Raw genomic sequence first — 19,313 nt, forward strand, 5'->3', positions numbered from 1 at the left:
TCCTAAAGAGAGCCAGCTTTTTTTGGTTTGCTTCAACTGTCTTTTGTTCCTCCAGCAGCATTGACTCTCAGGGTGGGTTATGATGTATGACACCGATGTGGACTGTATAGTTGTTAGCTTGGCCGCTCGCTAGCCATTCTTTTCCACTTGCAAAAGGGGCAACTCCTCAGCATTTTGTTCTAGTAATTCTCCTTCTCTAATTTCCTGGTTTACAGCTCTTTTGCAGCTACTTCAGGGTACATGCTCATTGGCTCTAGAAGTTTGCTACAGCAGATGCAGGCACTATGGTTTTTGTTCTTCAACTCATAAGTCTCTGAACTGGTGATCGCAATAAAGCATTGTGACATGCGCTTTCATTGGAACTGGTCCAAATAGCTTCTATTTGTACCAACTTTGTACAAGTATACACAGATGAGTGCATACAGAAAGGGCTTGGCATAACATGCTTGGACTGATGCATCAAAACGAACTGTTGAAATTCACCATTCATGAATTGAGGGCCACTCATCCTGAATCCCATGGTGAGCAAACTACATTTTTATAATGTGGTGTTGCTTTGCTACTTGATGTGTAGCGCAACAGACCAAATTTTTAAAAAGTTGAGTAGCCCACTAATAAGAGGTAATCTTTCCTATTTAGTTCCCACTGACACCAACCTTGGACTAAGGGCAATTAGGAATCTCACTGTGGCTTCAATGGCTCTTTTTGCATTCTTTACACTTTGTTTATTGCCGTTTCATATTTGGATACATTATCTAGTCACAGTAGGCCATCTCAGACTCTGTTCTTACACTTCTCCATGCACAAGTAGGTACTGGGGATGATGCTTGTATTTTCAGATTCCCTTTTCACCTATTTTGACAGAGCCAAACAGTGTCCCCGGAAGGGCCATATTAGACAGGAAAGTGATACTGCACCCAATCAAAGCTCACAGAAGATGCAGCATGGGGAAGGAAAAAAAAAATCAGCTTCTTTTCCTTTTCTTTTAAAAGGAAAAAAAATCAATGGAAAAGCTTCCAAAGATGGGAAATCATGCTGGGGAGACAGAGAGCATCCCAAACTCAATGGGCTCTCCTGATGTCTCCCTCGGTAGGAATGCCCAAATGGATTAACTTCAGCAACACCTCGGTGGCTATGGTGTTTGCATAATAAAACAATGTTATCCTTCAAATAGTGCCTTGGGTAGCTATCATCATCCTTGGTTTGCTGAAGGGGAAGCTGAGACATAGTACTGTTAACCGCGTGGTCCAAAGTCACAGCGTGAGTGAGCAGGAAAACCAGGAAGCAGAACCCTGGTGTCCTGATGCTGTAACCATCAGACTTGGTTGCCCATGCTTGGAGATCTCAGCATATGACTGGTAATCTGGCTGAATTTCCCCTCTGGAAATCCAGCCCAGCTCCTCACAAAGCCCCGTCTTTGGTCGGTCTCTCTCTAGATTGAGTCCTCGCTCTGCTAACACATGGGCCCGCTTCCTCTCCGCCACTGCGTAGTGCCCCTCCTCTGCCCCAGCTTTGCACCAGAGCCAGTCAGCTGGGGAGGGCAGACGGTCACCAAGGCTGCCAAGTTTCCCTCCGCATCCCCCAGAACCCTTCTCTGTTGTGACACGAGCGGCTTGCGTCAGCTCCGCCGTGGCTGGAAACAGCAGGGCTGACAATGACATTTGCTGCCGAGCGCCTGACATTGAACTCAGCCAGTTAGAACATCGGGTGTCTCGCTGGCAGAAGCAACCACTCGGCTTCGACACCGCCAGCCAGCACGGGGACAGGGGAGGGAGGGGAATGAAAAAGCAGAAGCAGCAGCCAGACAGCTGCCGCCTCCTCCTCCTTTTGTGCAGAAATGTGTTTTTGTTTGTCAGTCAAACAGATTGTTTCTCCCTTCTTCACAGGCCAATTGTTTCTGCTGCCACAAGATAAGGGATTGAAAAAGGCTATATTTTGATGGTTCTGAATCTGGGACCTCAGAATTGGAGGGTAGACATTGAGAGGGAGGAGATTCATGTTCAAATTGTCCCTTTTTTTTTTTCTCCTTTCTCCTGCCTGGAAGCTGCTTCTGCCTCCCAGCTCTCCTGCTATTTAATCTCCGCGTCTCTGGTGCACTCCGGAGGTTTATGCAATTTCGTCCTCTTTGCACCAGCTGCTGAGAAGAGTCCTTCTGTCACCTCACTGGTCTCTCGCCACAGCTCCTCCCTCCGTCCTCCCACTGAAAAATACCAGCAGAGCGTAGCTGGACCCACTGCAGACGTACATCAAAGGGTGAGGCCACGGTGAGGTTGTCCCCCTGTGATGAAGATTTTGTGCAGGAAGCTCCTAGGAGGGTCAATGCCCTCGATGGGCTTGGACAGTAAATGGAGACATGGAAAGAAACTAGTTGGTAGGAACAAGACTTCATCCCAAGAAGATCAGGACTAGCAAAAGGCCAGCCTAGGACAGGCCACCAAAACAGTTTGTTGACGTCCAAGTTCAGCTGGAGGGAGCATCTTCTGCAATAACCCATCTTGGCTGCTTCCCCAGAAATTAATACTGGCGATATTTAGGCCGATTACACCAAGTTTCTGGGACTGTGGAGAGATGAGAGGCTGGGGCTGAGACCCATCAAACTCTGTATTATTAGGATAAGTAAATTATTTATGTTATGAGAGCACCCAAAAGACCCAATCAGGACCAGGGCTTGTGGTGCTGGACTCTGAACAGATACAGATAAATAGAGTCCCTGCCCTAGAGGACTTCCATCTAAGATATTGGGTCGCACTGAAACTTGTGGGGATCAGTCACTGATGCAAAGGCCCAGAGCGAGAGTCCCTTTGCTTCTGTATACTGGTCACATCTTGTTTAATTATCCAGTGCTCAGGAGCAGAGGGAGGGCTTTGCCTCTCATCCTCTGGGGATCACAGCCTGGAAGGGGCCAGCGCGGTTCATATCCAGCTCATAAGCCTCTCAGAGCTGAGGCTTGAGGAGTGAGATTCACTCAATTAATTTTGCTTTGGCAAAAAGTCCATTTTTATTGCTATTTCATGCCTTCAGTATAGATTTTCTCTTCTCATCTCAAAGGGATAATAAAACCCGATTCGTTCTTTTTATAAGAAGTCTCACACTCCCTCTTGCATCGGGCTGTCATGTTCCCCACTTATACATGCAAATTTAAAGGCAAAGAGTTGTCATTTAAAGACAAAAAATGACTCAGAAAGCCAATCTGTGAGCAAAACCCATCGTACCCAGGCACTCAAACAAGAGCACCCAAACTTGGTGACATCAAGGGCTGCCCTGTCAACGTCTAACTGATCTAGAATGGAGCAGCCTGGAGTACCCATGCTATTTATTAGGGTGGCATGGCCTGGGAGACAAGTCCAGCAGGCCATGCTCCAAAACCGCTAAGATCAAGATGGTCGAGGGCTTTCTGGGACCTATAGTTTTCATGGGCCGCACTCCCACATTACAGGTGACGGCCACTTGGGCTGCATTCAGCTCCTTGTCCACACTTTGGCTGTCTTTGCTGTAAAAAGTTCCACCTGGATGTGCTAGGACTGATTCCCTTATGCCTCGGGTCCTATTGATCATTGCTGGGCAGTTCTGATACAAAGGGGTCACAGGGCAGGTGTCATGGTTTCCCCGGGGGAAGATCCCTGGTGCATGTGTCCCCTGTGCCAGGAACAGAGCTGGCTCCAGGAACAAGGAGTGTTGCAGCGTGGGCTGGGGACAGGGTGTGTGTGGGCTGAAGGAGAGGGGACAGGAGCTCCTCCCAGCTATTCTGTCCCCCTGCAAAACCCTGTGGGGCCATTGCAGCAGGATTGTAATTTAAGGGCATCCCTCAGAGTTGCCCTAGCCTGCATTAGGGGTCACAATGTATAAGGGAGGTGCAAACTGTCTCCCCTCTGCTGCTGCCAGCACATGGGTGGTTCTTGGTGTTGTCACGTACATGAATGGAAAGTGGGTGTAGGACTGCACCATTCCGACGTGGCAGTGTTTTCACACGCAGGGTAAATGACAGCCCGGAGTGCAGGGTAGTGAGGAGCTGGGTGTCAGCAGCTGATATTAATAAGGAGAAGACTTCAGCTGAAACAAAGTCACAAAGTCTGTGTTTCCCAGCTGTAATTGTATGTTTGATACAGCAACCTGCATCTGTGAGCGTAACCATGCAGCAGAACCTACCTGAAAACACTGGGCCTGATTCTTCTGTCACTTATGCTGGCGTAAATCAGGAGTAAATGCCAATGGAGTTAATGGGGCAACATCTGTACAAAACCTGGCAAGGCCATGACTACAGGGTGGTATTTTGCACAAATGTAGCTGTATCAGCGTAGCTGCATCAATGCAAACTGTTAGCACAGATAGGCTGCACTGGTTTGAAATGGGGCTTCTCTCTGTATAGTCCAGGCTAACGTGAGCGGCAAATCAAGCCCAGCTGCTGAGGATCTGACCATTTACGGTAGATTATAAATGTGAAAGTTTGAGAGGAATAATTTTTTTCGTCTTTTTTTCCACCTAACCTGCCCCTGCACCTCCTTTTCCAACCCAGCCTGTCAGCTGTTCTGTCTGGTCACTTTTCCACTTTGTTCTGTGAATGCAAAGCCTGTGGTGCCAGGCATGCCGCACCCGCAGCGAGAGGAAACCCACAGATGGGTCTGCTCCTGCAGGTGTGGCTGCAACTGACAAAAGTTTTAAAGGTGGCCTGCGCTGGAATGGGGGAAAAACGATAAGAGCGAGGAAACCTGAGAATAAAACCCTGGTTAACTGAAACTCTCGGGGTCCGGAGGTCGGTTACTGGCACATTGCCTAGGGCTCAGTTTCACAGTGCTTTCAAAAAAAGAAAAGGAGTACTTGTGGCACCTTAGAGACTAACAAATTTATTTGAGCATAAGCTTTCGTGAGCTACAGCTCACTTCATTGGAAGCGAGCTGTAGCTCACGGAAGCTTATGCTCAAATAAATTTGTTAGTCTCTAAGGTGCCACAAGTACTCCTTTTCTTTTTGTGAATACAGACTAACACGGCTGCTACTCTGAAACAGTGCTTTCAGGAGTTCATGCATCTGAAGCTGCAGCCTGGTTCTACCAGTTAAACAAACCCTCTAGTATACCAAAAGTTCCGGTATTTTCACTGACCAGTGCATGAGCAGGATTCACAGCTCACCTTCCCTTGTCTTTAACAGCCTAGCACTAGTGGGTTACAAAGATGTAATTAAACTAGGGATGGTCCTGAATGTAAAGTCTAGATCTAAGTAGGCCTGTATTTTGGAGAAGTTTGGCTGTGGATCCAAACTTCATCAGTGAGCCCTATATGGACTGGAACAAAAACCCAGATCTGAATATCCCCAGATAAAAACCTAACATTTGCAGCTCAGAAGGAGGTTTAATGCAAGAGAAAAGATTGGTTTTTCAGAGCTCTCAATGAAGTAACATGTGAGGTCCAACCTACAAGGATAAGCCTCTCGGCTGCCTTCTTCCAACCTGTGGTTCCCCCCACTTGGGTTCTGGCACCAGTTTGTGGAGGAAATCAAATGGACCCAGTTACTCAATCTACAGAGTAGCAGTAGAGTGGCTCAGAGACAATGGGTGGTGGGGACTTTTGGGAGAGGCAAACCATTTACCCTAGTGCTTGGTGTGTGTGTGTTACAGCAGGGCCCCTTAAAATACATGTTTAGGAGCAGTTGTCCTGCCTAGATGAACCCAGAAACTATTTCCTGGTAGCTGTGGATTCTGAAGAGGAACACTGTGTGGATTTCCAGCTATACCGGGAGATACATCTTATGGATGAGACACTGGACACAGGTCCCCAGCATGGGTGGTCTCTTCATGAGACAAGGATGGTATCTGTAGTTGTCTTGTAATTAAATTCCCAATTTAGATCTATTCTACTTCTCTAAATTTCCCCATGTAGCTTCAAGCGGGTGTAGTATTCTTCCTCATTTCCTGTTCTGAACAACTCATGTCACGCCCCAGAGAAAGCTGCATTTCAGTGGTTGCTGAAGTGACCCCAGTGCAGCCTGCAAAGCACTTTGCAGGCCTCCTGGACAAAAGGCAGTGGAGAAACATTAAGTCATTGTCATTATATCACGCGGCTATTTTTAAAACCCTGTCTTAACATAGTTGGGGACCTGGGTCAACTTTATACCAGTGGGAGATTCAGTGGAGTCTGAGAGAGACCTACCATAAAACAGGTCTTTTTCTCCATTTTTACCAGCTGCTTAGTATCCTTTTCTAACCCATCCCCCAACATAGCTCAAGCTGCATTTTCATCAGCCATTGGTGCAATGGCTGAACGGTTAAGGCACAACTACAATCCTGAAGGTTTACATTTAAGTCTCGCTCGATCTCACACTGAAAGGTCACCTCCAGTTCACCCAGCTGCAGAACGGATACCCAAACCATCAGCTTAGGGCAGCCAAAGGCAGTGGGACGTGATGCAGGCCACATTGCTTCCTCCTGTCCCTTGGCTGTGAAACAGACATGCTTCAACCACATCAGCCCAATGAGCCAATGGCTCCGCGGAACTTTGATTGGTATAAACTAGGGAAGTCCAGCGGTTAGGACTGGGAAATCAAAATTTCTGGGTTTTAGACCTATCTATACAACTGACCCATGGTGAGACCCTGGGCATAACTGCTCCTGTCCCTCTGCTTTCCAGTCTTTGCAAATGGGGATAAAAAAGTGTTTTTAGGAACAATAAATGAAAATGAAAATCCTTCCTGTTATGGTGCCCTTGGCACTGATCAGTACGTGACCCAAGACCCACAGAGCCGAGCACGACTCACAGACTATCCCCTCTATCACAACAGTAAGGACGATGCCTCGAGTTCTAGCACTACATTGGTTCTGCTCATATGTTATGGGGGGGGGGAAGAGCTGTATCCCTGGGGTGGATAGGATCCTGCTCCTCACAATGTGCTGTCAGGGAGGCACTTTTACCGGTAGCGCCAAAGGCACAGACCTGCAGCAAAAGGCAGCTGCTGGGCGCTGAAGGGTCTTTACAGCTGGCCGTAGGCAGGAGCAATTGGATCTGCCCTGTGAGAGGCCCTGCACCTTTGGGGGCCCCAGTGTGATTATACACCATGGCCATATGAACCCAGCCTCCCCCAGGCCTCTGGGACACTCCCCTAGCTGGAGACCCCAACTCTGATTCAGGCTGAGTACAGGGCTCCATTCTGAGCAGTCAGAAGAGGCCAGCTGGAGGGGCAGGTTGCTTGGCAGCCGCCACAAAGGGGGCAGAGGTAGGGCCCACTGGCCGCCGCAGGCTTTTGCAAAGAAGGGATTGATCGTGTCTCGGGGGCGGCTTGGCGTTCCTGTCCAGGCAGCAGGGAGCAAACAAACACCCCAGCAGTTCCCCTGCTCTGACGTCAATTAAAGGCTCCGACAGGTCCGCGACGTCAGCCAAGATGTATTGCAAACAGATGGAAAGCCCTTGAAAAGTCTATTCCTTGCGGAAGGGAAATAATATACAGTGTCTCCTTCAGGCTGACCCTCGGGCCGCCTGGTGCAGGGGGGCTGTTTACTCGCTATGGAGAGGCCTCGGGGCTCCCACTACCTTTTCTGTCCGCGGATTTCCATGCAATAGCCAGCGCGGCACAAAAATCAGGTCTGCGGCTGAAAAATCTGCTCCAGCAGAAGAGGTAGACGGGGGATGCCCGGGCTCCCAGGCCGGAGGTCCTCAAACTTTACTGTCAAAATGCAAACTTCTGTCTCGGTCCTTGGGGGTTTGGTTCAGAGTCTCCCTGCGCTGGCCCCGGCTTGGGAACTGCAGCAGGAGGAAAAGAGCAGCGGCAGGGCTTGTCTCGTTCCTCCCCCCGGGAGCCAGGCACGGGCAGACGCCGGGTTAGGCTCGTGGGGGTGGGTGGAAGGGAGAGAAGCGCAGCTCGGGGGCTCCCTGGAAAGTTGGCAGCGGGGTGCCCCCTCCCCCCCGCAGCCTAGGAATCGGGGGGGGGGCCCGGAGCACAGACCCCGCGCGCCCAGCGGCTGGGCTGCAGCCGGCCGGCCCGCTGCGACGTGGAGTCACTTGCAGCCAGGGGCTCTCGCCTCCCCGCGGGGCCCCGGATCGGTCTCCGGAGCCGGGCAGCAGCGGAAGGCAGCCGGAGCCAAAGTAGCTGTCCCCGAACCCCCCACGCCCCCGCTGGCTGCTCCCCGGCGCCTTCTCCGCCAGCCCGGCCCGGAGCCCCAGGGCACGCTCGGGCCTCGCCTCCCCGGGGAGCTGCTGCCGCAGACCCGTGCGGTGCGGTGCGGTGCGCTCAGCTCCGCTCCGCTCCCCCGCGACCCGGGCGAGGCTCCGCCGCGCTTACCTCGCTCCGCCGCCGCTCACCGCAGGCGCCAAGCGGGGCAGCCGGGCCAGGGACGCGGGGCGCGGAAGCTCCTCCGGTGCCCGTCCATGGGAGCGCCCCCCGCGGCCGGATTTCCTCCCCGCCTCGCTCCGCTCCGCTCCCCCGGCGAGTCCCGCGGGCAAGTCAGGGACTGCGCCCCCCGGGCTTGGCCCCGCTCCGCCTGCAGCCGAGCGCGCTCCGGCGCGGGTGTCGATGGCAGCCCGATCCCACTTCGCACAGGAAGGGCAAGCGGGCGAGGAGGGGGGGAGAAGAAAGTTAGAGGCATGGCTGGACGCTGTCGGAAGTGCACGCTCATGTTTCCCTCCGGGGAAATCCAGGTGTTCTGCCCGGGCCGACAGCCCCATCTGCCGGCCGGCTTGCCCACGTGGCCCTGCCCGCGGGTACGTCCCGTTGGGTCTGCAAAGCTGCCCCGCCGTGGGGCCGGAGCTCCCAGCCGCGGCCGCGCCGGCCCGCCGGGGGTACCCGCCCGCAGCCTCCCGCACGACCGACTCAAGGCGGGGGATGGCTTAGGAAAGCCGGACTTTTAGCTGGAGACAGGGCACTGAGGCGGCTTATTGCAGCTTTTGGGGAAGCTGCCTCTCAGTGGCAGTTTTGCTGTTAGAATTTAATAGGGCTTTGGGAGTGCAGCTTAGGGGAAGGAGGGATGTATTTGGATCTGAAAACTCATGTATGGGTAGATGAACCTCTCCTCAGATGGAAGTGCCTTGAGAGGTGATACATCCACAGCCAGGTGGGGTCACCATGCTGCAGGCTCTGGCCACTGGGAGGGGGGATTTCATATACTCCAGCTCCAACCCTCCCTCCAAAAGAATGGTGAAGTGAAGGAGAATCTCCATTAGCAGGGCAGGGGCCTAGGAAACCCAGGCCAATAAAGAACAGGCTTCTGTTGGAGTGGTAGGACTGCCATCTACACCAGGGATTGGCAACCTTTGGCCCGCGGCCCGCCAAGGTAAGCCCCCTGGCGGGCCAGGCCGGTTGTTTACCTGCTGTGTCCGCAGGTTCGGCCGATCACAGCTCTCACTGGCCGCGGTTTGCCATTCCAGGCCAATGGGGGCTGTGGGAAGTGGTGCGGGCTGAGGGATGTGCTGGCCACCGCTTTCCGCAGCCCCCATTGGCCTGGAACCGCGAACTGCGTCCAGTGGGAGCTGCGATTGGCCAAACTGGCCTGGCCCGCCGGGGGCTTATCTTGGCGGGCCTCAGGCCAAAGTTTTCCGATCCCTCATCAACACTTTAGCTTGAGTCCCAGAATTATAAACTCATAACAGAGTGGCAAGACAAAATGGTATTTGTCTAGGTTGGCCTGGCAACTTGACAGTTGTATCTTTGCATGGAGTCAGCTTGAAAGAAATGGGGTGCAGGGGGGAGGCAGGGCAGAGGAAGCATATTATGTGATGAAAAGTGGCTGTAGCCAGCTGCACTGTCTAACGCTTATTTTGTATTTTCCTTACCATGGAGTACTTTGTTAGCATCATAAGATCTTTATGTTTAGTGTCTGCAGCTAGTTAACTGTTTGCATGCCAGAGTGGGTGTAGCAATGTTCACTGAAATACCTTATTTCTTTACATTAAGCCACATTGCTGTTAGGCCCATAGTACACATCTGTTCTCTATTAGGACTTCTCTATTAACACCCCATGTTTGCATTAACCCTAATGGAAATTCCAGTAGGTCTCTGCAGACTGCTCCCTCCCTAGCCTTGGCCAAAGAAGGCTGTAGCAAGGGAAACCGTGGCTCTCTGCTGCAGGGATGGTGTGTCTCTGTTTGTAGAGCACAACACCCTGGACCTCAGTCTTGACAGGCCTTTTGGTGTTACAGTAACATCAAGGTTTGATAATAATCATAAGTGAGACACTGAAAGGGACTCCAAAAGAAATTAATAGGCCTTTGGGTGCTATCCCTTCTCCCCAGCCCAGCTGCTTCTTGTTGTGCTTTTACAATCACATTTTCCCATTTAAACAAATTTTCCTCTCCCATGTTTTTTGTAAAAGCCCCAAACAAAAAAAGGACAAAGTGACTATGCTTAGAGTGCTGTGAAATGTGAAGAGGAAACAAAGTGAAACACAAAGGCTGTTTTTCCTCTATTTCCTTAGTGACAGCCATTGTAGCCTTGGCTAATAGCAATAGTGCGGCGGGGGGGGGGGGGGGGACCATTTGTAGACAGATATGATTAACTTAATAATTTCCATTTAATCACAGAGACGGCCATCATATAATCCCCCGTGCCTGCCAAAGCAAGTAACTAAGCAAGTGGTGTAGGGGTCCTGCAGGCCGAGGCATTTGGCATGGATGCCTGGCTGACTCACCTGTGCTCTCTGGCACTAGTCTGACAAGGAGAGGTTGTTTCTTTGGTTTGAGTTTTAACAGATCTTAGCAGCTGTGTGCATTTTGTGTTCAGCACATCCCTTTTGAAACCAGCCAGACATGCAGATGGAGGCCAATAGCAGGAAATACCTGCAGCTTTGCTGCTTCTCACTGCTAAAACCAAACAACAGCGAAAGTGTTAACAGGGCTTTTACTCTTTTCTATGCTCCAGAATAGCAATCCCAGGAAGAAGGGGTCTCCAAACGGGCAACACAAGCCATTGTTTCTTAAACTCTTGGGATACTAATCGAGATCAGCCTGTCATTTGATTCCAGTCACTATTTAGACTGGTCTAATTCCAGGCTTTTAATAGGAACCTAACAATTGCTATACAGGGATCCATCTAGTATAGTATCCTGTCTATGACAGTAGCCCAGAACCGGTTATGGGATATCCTGCCCCCAGGGAAATTTTTCTGCCATTCCCCAATAGTTAGAGCTTGGCTTATGCCTCAGGGCTTATATCTTTTCCAAAGCTCTTGTTTATATTTTTGGTGTTTACTGTTATAACTCTGGATAGTCTTGTTATCTAAACACAGATCCAATCCTTTTTTAAATCCTACCTAGCTCTTGGCCTCAGTGATACCATATGGCAATGAGTTCCACTGGCTGGTTGTGGGTTGCATGAAAAAGTATTTCCTTTGATCAGTGTAAACTCTGCCACCTCTCAATTTCCTCAGATAGCTCCTTGCATATATACCTTCCATTTATATCACACCTGTTAGCCCCAAAGATCCAATAATTCTTTTTTTTTAAAGCACCAGGCATGTGATTTTGCAAACCATTTTGTACTCAAGTATTTCCGTAGAAGTCAATGGGCTTACTTGTGTGAAATAAGTATTATTCCTGTGAGCAAGGGTTTCCAAGCTCTGCCCTATATGTATTCCAGAAACAACAAAAATCATTTAAAGAAACACACTGTTAGCACTTGGCAGCCTGGATTATTTCCCTATCACATCATCTATAAGAGCAAGGAAATTAAAATCTAAGGACTTTGTCAATCTTAAATTGCCCACATAATAATAGTGCCTATCTTCTCTTAGTTCTGTGTTTTTACAGTGCCTAGCACAATGTGTCTCTGGTCCAGACTGGGGAACCCTGGGCCCTATTACAATGCAACATAAATAAGAATAATAAACAAAACTACATTATTCTGATCAAGTACAAAGCAATGCATATTTCATCACAGCACAACAAACTGAATTCCAACCCATTGTTTTCTTTTTCTCCTGATTATGAATCTTTCCTATCTTAATTTCTATATCTTACTTATTTTCCTTCCAGGGAAACTGTTGAATGGGATATATAAGATAACATTTTTGCCCCCTTTGGCCTGAGCATTTAGCCAATTTTTGCGGCCTCGCTGGGTTTTTCTATTTGGAGGAAAAATTGATGAGATGAGTATTTATAAATTGAAAGTAGTTGTTTTTGGCTGACATAACTGCTGTTTCTTTAGAACAACATTGAATATGTACAATATAACTCTCTGGTATTTTTGTGGATATGTTCTGTATGGGCTTGTATTTGAAGTTGATCAATATGTGTTAATATGTACATACAAAATTTTGTATTTTGAGATTGCTGATGAAGGAATCATTTTTATTTTGGGTCAGAGATAAGGCTGTTGTATGTATATGCAATTCTAAGCCAGTACAACGTGTTTCTATTTATCATTTAAGCCATGGTGGATCATGGTGTCCTTGGCTATTCCTTTCCTTGCTTTTAAGACCTTCTGCTTTTACAAATGATGTGAGAGTAAATACATTTGTCACTTAGTGACCTTAACTGGGGTTCTTTAAACAAAGTTTTTTTGGTTTTGGAATTTCCCAGGTTTTTTATTTTTAAACGTCTCATTTTTTCTTTTGTGTCGCCAAAGCTGAAGATATCATTTATAAATGTTAACTAACTGGAATGGAAGAGTCAGATAGTTAAATGAAAGAAGTGAGCAGAGCTGTCCAAGCTAATGAGGGCTGCCAACCTACCTCTAAAATCCCCTAGCAGCTTTGAAATTGGAATGAAATGACTATCCGTGAAAATGCCCTGTCCACAAGCAACTCACTACCCCAGTAGCTTTGCTTTGGGCACTGGAAGACCTTGTTTTTAATAGGGGCCGTCATCAAATATATTCTGTATTCTTTCTTTTTCCCGACTGCTTCAGAGGCAGAGAGCCTTATCTAATCTTCCAGCACTAGCCATTTCTAAGACATTTTCCTACTCGTGCCCTTGGAAATGGCCTCTTTCACCAACCAGTATCACAGTCTACCTCTGACTCAAATGTGCCTAATGTGACCTCGTTAGGCAGATAGAGGGGTAGAGTGTTAGGGTCTGTCTTCACAGCAGAGTTAGCCTAGACACTTACTCAGGTGTTGCCCCTAACCCGCCTCCTTTCCGCACACCAAACTTTCTCACCCGACTTCAGTGATGCTTTCAACCCAGGTGCCTGGCCCAGCTGGGGTGATAGACTCGAGCTTGGGTGCTGCTTTCACTTCTGCTGGTAATTGGCAGTGTGGATGCTGGCTAAAGTGCTGATAGTCCCCCAGTGCCTTCCCACAGTTCCCTGCATATGCCTTGCAGGACAGACAAGAGCTCCTACAATTTCCTGGGAAAAAAATCCTAGATCAGCCCAACGTACTGCAGCGCAGAGAGCCATCGGACCCGCACCCGAAGTCCTACCGGCACACATGGTGAAGGAGTGCAGCCCCAGTGTGGACACAGTAACTCGGGTTGGGCTGTGCCATGGGGCTGCCTACCCGACAGCTAGGCTAACGCTGGTGCTGATCAGCTGGTCTAACTCAGCAGTGAAGACACCCCCTCAGGCGCTTGGCCAAGACTTGGTCGAGGAGCTGAGTGCCGTGTTTTGGGCCATTGCGGCCATTTTTAAGAGAAGCTTTTCCAGCAAGATGCAAGGCAGGGCTGGACCCTGGCATCAGCAGAACACTAGCTAACCTCTCTCTCCAGCGATTGCTGTGGCCACTTGTAGGAAGAGAGTCGCTTCCAGATGGAGGCCCCTGGGCTGGTTTTGTTCAGAGTGTGAGGGATGGAAGTGTCACTCGCAAAGGGGCATCATCACCGACTTGGGGGCTGGGGGAATAAGGAGAGAGAGAGGCATAGAAATGAGAGCAGCAGCAAATCTTGTAGATCTGATAGGAAAACAACTATCTCATGCAGAGAGCTGGGGTCTAATGCACGATGTGGGGGGGGGGGGGGGTTTGTATGTGTGTGTGTGTGTGTCACACATATTGTGTGGTGGAGACACCAAGTCAAAGCCCTGGAGTCCCTCCTCCTTTGATCCATGTCCCAGGGCCAGCTTTGCAATTTGCAAGTCTCCACGCCCTAGTACCGTCACAAGCTGCCAGAGGGAGTGGGTTTGGACTTCTGGGTTTCTTCAAGGAGGGGGACAGAGCAATAAAATAAGTCAAGGCTCCGGAGGGACCCAAGCCCGCACTTGTGTTTTAGGCGGTCCCTGCTGTGTAACCAAGGGGATTTTCCCAGGCTTGGGAGGTTGAGCTCAGAGAGGAGGGAGGCAGGAATCTGACAAGATTAGAGGGGGTGAGGGCCCCAGCTGAGCCAGCCTGCATTTGAGTCTCAATAGATTTCAGAGGCTTCGAATATGTTTTCAGATGAAAGCTGCTCCGAGCCCCTCCCCCGCAAAGGCAGGTCAGTGCAGGAACCTCTATGCATGGAGAGAGGCTGCAGGCACCAGATTTGTTTGACTTTGTTATTTTGCTTAAAAAAAAAAAAACCAACCAAACCCACCACCACACCAAGGAAAGAAAAGAGCTTTAATAAGCCCAGAAGATGTCACCATAGTAACAGAAATCAGAGCCACTCCAAGGATTCTGCCACCTGGGAAGGAGATAAAATGTTTTCTATCGATCGCTGTCGGGAAAGTCACTGTTGATAAGCCATCCAAGGCGAAATGGGAGCAGACACAGGAAAATGGGAGCTCTTCAAATGAGTCTCCAGATGCTCCCACAATCTCCCCTGCTTTGCAGTTTGGGGTCGGAGGGAATCAATTGCTCCTTTGTAGCGAGAAGATTTCCAGTTCTCCCACTTTGCTGTGTATGTTTCTGTGTCCCTGGGTGGATGCTTGTGTTTGTCTCTCTTAGGGTGAGGTTGAGAGGAGAGCTGGGGGGGGGAGCGTGGGTGCAGATGTTTTATGGGTGTCTGTGCATGAGCCATAATTAACACACAGTAGAAAGCCCTACATAATTCTCCCATTTAGCAGCTTTTCAATGTGAGAAAGTGGCTAAACTATCTGTTTTAGGACTATCCTAAATAAAGAGGCTGCAGGTAACTTTTCACCCATGCTTCCCCCTCTGCTGTTATCAGGCATGTCACTGCAGCATGGGAGAGAGAGAGAGAGAGAGAGAGAGAAAAAACATGGCTGTGTCCACACGGAAGATATGTCCAAAATTACCCCACTCAGACCTCCTTTTACCACTGGGGCTAACAGCAGGGCAGCTGAATTGGTGCTAGCACTAGCGGGGAATTTTTGTTTGGTAAATTTCCCCTTTGCGGGCAAACCATGCATGTCTCAGGTCTGTATCTCCTCCATATCACCCTCTTCTAAGTGTTTGGTTGTGGTGGGGGGGAGTTTGGGGAGGTTCAATCCAGCTTTATCTCTATCACAAAACCCATCCCTACGGCTACTACTAACTGTCTCCTTCCTTGCCGACCATCTCAGCCGAGAAGCCAAGGATGGAACAGGTCACTGAGACTGACGTAGCCTCTCGGCTTTGGAGCGGATCAGTTCAGGTTAGGTTTGAGGCACATCAGCGGGGCAGATCTGGTGATAGATTGAAGACGTTGGTCTCCAGGCCTGCCATCCTGGTCTCTTTCCATTCCTCTTGGCTGTGGTCACCCCTTTGATATCCATCCAATATGCCCATCACTGTCACTTGGGCTGGGCTGTTCTGTAGCTGTCTCATAAATACCAATATTTGACCGTCTCCTTCCCGTGGCAATGCCTGGGAAGCCCACTAGCTGCCTGGTGGCTGTTTTTCAAAGCTCTGCTCAGCAATGGGGGCTGGCCTGTGTGCCCTTTGAAGAAATGGGAAATCCTATTATCTGCTCATTCTTTTCACAGCATGAGACCTCAGAGAATTCACCAGGAATGGAGTGTGGTCTGCAGCTCAAAGCCCCCGCACCGCTTGGGCTTGGCTCCCACTGAGATGTGAAGGTCCCCGGGTCAGCACCTGAGGGTGGGCAGCCTCTCAGCTCTGCTATCCATATTCATGTATCTAGAGTGGGAGCTCTGGGAGAGGGCAGGGGGACAGATGGGGGCGCAGACCAGGAGAGAGCAGCTGAACCTGGGAGCAGAGAGCAGTCAACCATTCCTTAACATCGCAGCACAGATTTTGTAGGTGTTGGGCCTTGCGCATTCCTGATCATCACCCTTCATTGGGTGGCAGCCACTGCCTATGGGGACCCAAGGGAACTCGTGTATGTGTGTGGGGCTGGGTCATTTCTTTAACCCCTTGAGCACTGCAGCTGAGCACATGCTGCCCAGGTAGCAATGTGAGAAACCTGAAATACCTGTAAGGCGGCAGACATCAGTAGGACAGGGAAGGAGTTAACCCATGTTAAATTCTCTGCTGCTGGCAATTGGCAGCAATAAAATGGGCAGTGAATTCGGCTCTGCGTGGAATCAAGGCACATTCAGGTCCGCAATTAAAGCCACACTGGTAACGGGGCATTGGAGCAGTGTGCTCCCAGACGTGATTTGCAGCTCTTGAGAGCTGGTCAGATGCCACAGAAGGCACTTGCTAGGGATTGTGTTAATGATGCAGGCACAGGCCTTATGATCTGCCCGGGGCTAAAACCTTGGCTCGCAGAAGCTAAAGCAGTTTGGCTTGATCTTATACCAAGTGTTTTTCTCTGGCTCATAGAATACTTGTCTGTTATTGGGGTGGCTCCATCTCTGAGATAAATAAAGAGCTGCTTTGTGGGTGATTTAATTTGTTTTTAAACCAATACAGGGCACTTACCTTAGTCACTTACTTTTGATTGTTAACAACGAAGCCCAGTGATAATGACTGGATTTCTGTAACTATAGGAACATGATATTTTGATAAATAGCGACATGTGCCATTCACCAAATACACTGATTGCCTAGAGCAAGCCAGATCTGGTGACTCAGAACCATTGGTTGGAGTTGGAAAGTAGATGAATAAGGAGTTAGGAAGGTCAGCTAAATTCCACTTCTGTGTTACTTGGATTATTAAAAACAAAAGGATTTATTTAAATTATCCAAACGGCAGTGTTTCCTTTTCCATACTTGGCTCAGCATGGACAGTGCAAAGGCCCTGGTCAGTGTTACTTTTGCTTATCGTCAGCTTCACTTCCTGGTTCTCAGCCTCCATCACAACAGTAATGTGCGTGTCGTACAGATAGTCTTGTTGGTGAGACACTGGTCTGGGTCCCAGGAGATCTAGGTTAGATTCCCAGCCCTGCCCCAGCCTCCCTGTGCAACGTTGGGAAACTCACTTAATTTTTCTGTACCCCGATGGGGGGAATAACCCTTCCTTTCTCACACATTTGTTTGTCTTGTCTATTTAGATTGCACACTCTTTGGGGGCAAGGACTCTCTTACCCCGTTTAGGTATGAAAGGTTCCAGCAGGGACCTTTAAGTGTTATCTTCAAGCAGCAGTATTTGCTGTTAGTTGTAGGCCAGTGTAGGCCTCTCTTAGCAACACCAGAGGCTTTTTTGATCAACTACTAGACCAACAAATAAAGGGCCAGGTGTCCAATTACTCCCTGAGTGGCTGATTCATGTTTTTCTGTGCCAGGTGTTTCTTTGGTGCAAATACAACAGGGATCAGATTAGAAGACTGTGCCAAAACCAGAGAGGTAGCCAGCCAATGCCCAAGGGGCTGAACCAAACTGCCAGTCAGAGCAGTGAGAGTTGGGGAAGTGGAGGTGGGGGAGGGAAGGGAGGCTACTAGCTAGAGTTGCATTAACCCTTGTTTCACCAGTTTTAAGAAAAAGTTCCCACGCAGTCCTGTACTCAGGAAAGGGACTAGCCAGCACAGGCAGACAATGGGCAGAGGGGTTGTTCCTAGAGCTCTGTGTCTTTTGCAAATCTGAAGTAACACGAAATAAAACAAAAAACTGCAGCAGCGGCTTCTGTCCCATGGGGCTGGACCCAGCAAAGGCTTCTGGGTGTTGTGACCTGGCACGACCGGATCACAGAACTGCTCCGGTTAGACCAGGCCACCCTTCGGTCATGGAGCAGGGGGAAGGCCAAATTTGAATGAGTGGCTTTGGAACGTGGCGCACAGAGTCACAGCACCATTCACTCAACTTTGGCCCCGCCATCCCTCCGTCATCATCGCTCTGCAACACTCCCAATCCTGGAGGTAGGACCTACCTCCCCCTCTCAAGTCTCCCACCCCTCAAGGGCAGGACCTGACTCCCCCCACCCCACCTCACCCCGCATGATAGAGTGAACTAACACAAAATTCCAACCGCCCCGTCACCCCAAGTATAAAAATAAAAGAATTTGACAGGGCACTCGTGGTTTCCAACCAGCCCTTAAAACAGGTTTGTTTTCATCTTTCCTTCCCAGCAGAGCACCTGTGATCATATTTTGAACAGCTGCACAAGCCGCTGGGACTGGAGTCACATGTTGGTGTCCCAAGTAGGTGGGGCCTAACAAGTGGGCGGAGCCTGGCCATGAACCACTAGTCCTGACTCTACAATTCAAGCCCTCTGAATTCTACTAGGACTTTTTTATATAACCAACCACATTTATTGCTTCAGGGAAGATGTGGGGGCGGCTGGATTGAGACAGGAGATGCCTAGATTCACTGGTGATGGGCAGAGATAGATAAAACAAGTATCTGTAATGGTGTGTTTCTATAAAATTACTGCAGTATTGTCACCCCAGTTGCTCCAGCTCTGGTGAAAGTTAATCTAGTCCACAAGCCGTTTGAGTGTGGAGCAGATGCTTGGGGCTCTGCAATGTAAGGGTGGACAGTCTTAAAGGGTCAATAACAGAATATTCTACCAGCATCTTAGGAAATTTTTCTGCCCTTCCTTTTCCTAAGCTTGTTGGTGACCAAAATATTCTTGTGTAAATAGAAACCTCTCTGGGATGATAATCCCTGTCTTTCCATCTGCCCTGACCCACTCATTAACACCACCATTCCGTGTTTATGACATCATAAAGGGTTCTATGATGGTTGCTTTCGAGGTCTCAGACACAGGATTCCAGTATCAAGCACCTGAATCGGGGGGGGAAGCTGGTTATGAATGAGAACACATCTGTTCCAGGCAAAAGCTTTCTGGAGTCAGCTACATGAGGACAAGGAGAAAGGGTAAGAGGAAAAAAAAGAGAGAGTGAGGAAACAGTGTTCCAGGATTCTGGAGACAATATAGTTGTAGGTTGGTGGATCCAGGCAGCTGCATGCACCTCCCAGTATGATCTAAGCTATTGATAAAGGTGACTACTACAGGACAAATAAGGGGGTTGTGTCCCCTTTTGATGTACACAAAGGAGGCCTGGAAGTTTTTGTAATCAAACTGTTTGGCTTTTTTGCATTAGAAATTCAGGTCTCATTGACTCCCGGAGACTCTATGGATGACTGGAGAACTAGCATGTTGATGACATCACAGATCCCAATGAAGTGAAACCACATTCGCTGAG

At 49.3% G+C, this 19,313-nt stretch overlaps 1 protein-coding gene across 2 annotated transcripts in view; it reads right to left on the reverse strand.

Moving 5' to 3' along the window:
• RAI1 (retinoic acid induced 1) overlaps positions 1 to 8,562 on the reverse strand; it is a 135,765-nt gene extending 127,203 nt beyond the window's left edge. For both annotated transcript variants that reach the window (XR_006274532.1, XM_038420251.2), the window contains exon 1: positions 8,265 to 8,562. The gene's annotated coding sequence lies outside the window, so the exon portion shown is untranslated. The remainder of the gene's footprint in view (positions 1 to 8,264) is intronic.
• Positions 8,563 to 19,313: the final 10,751 nt, after the last annotated feature.

The sequence above is a fragment of the Dermochelys coriacea genome, chromosome 10 (genome assembly GCF_009764565.3).
Source record: "Dermochelys coriacea isolate rDerCor1 chromosome 10, rDerCor1.pri.v4, whole genome shotgun sequence".
In the NCBI taxonomy this organism is placed as follows: Eukaryota; Metazoa; Chordata; order Testudines; family Dermochelyidae; genus Dermochelys; species Dermochelys coriacea.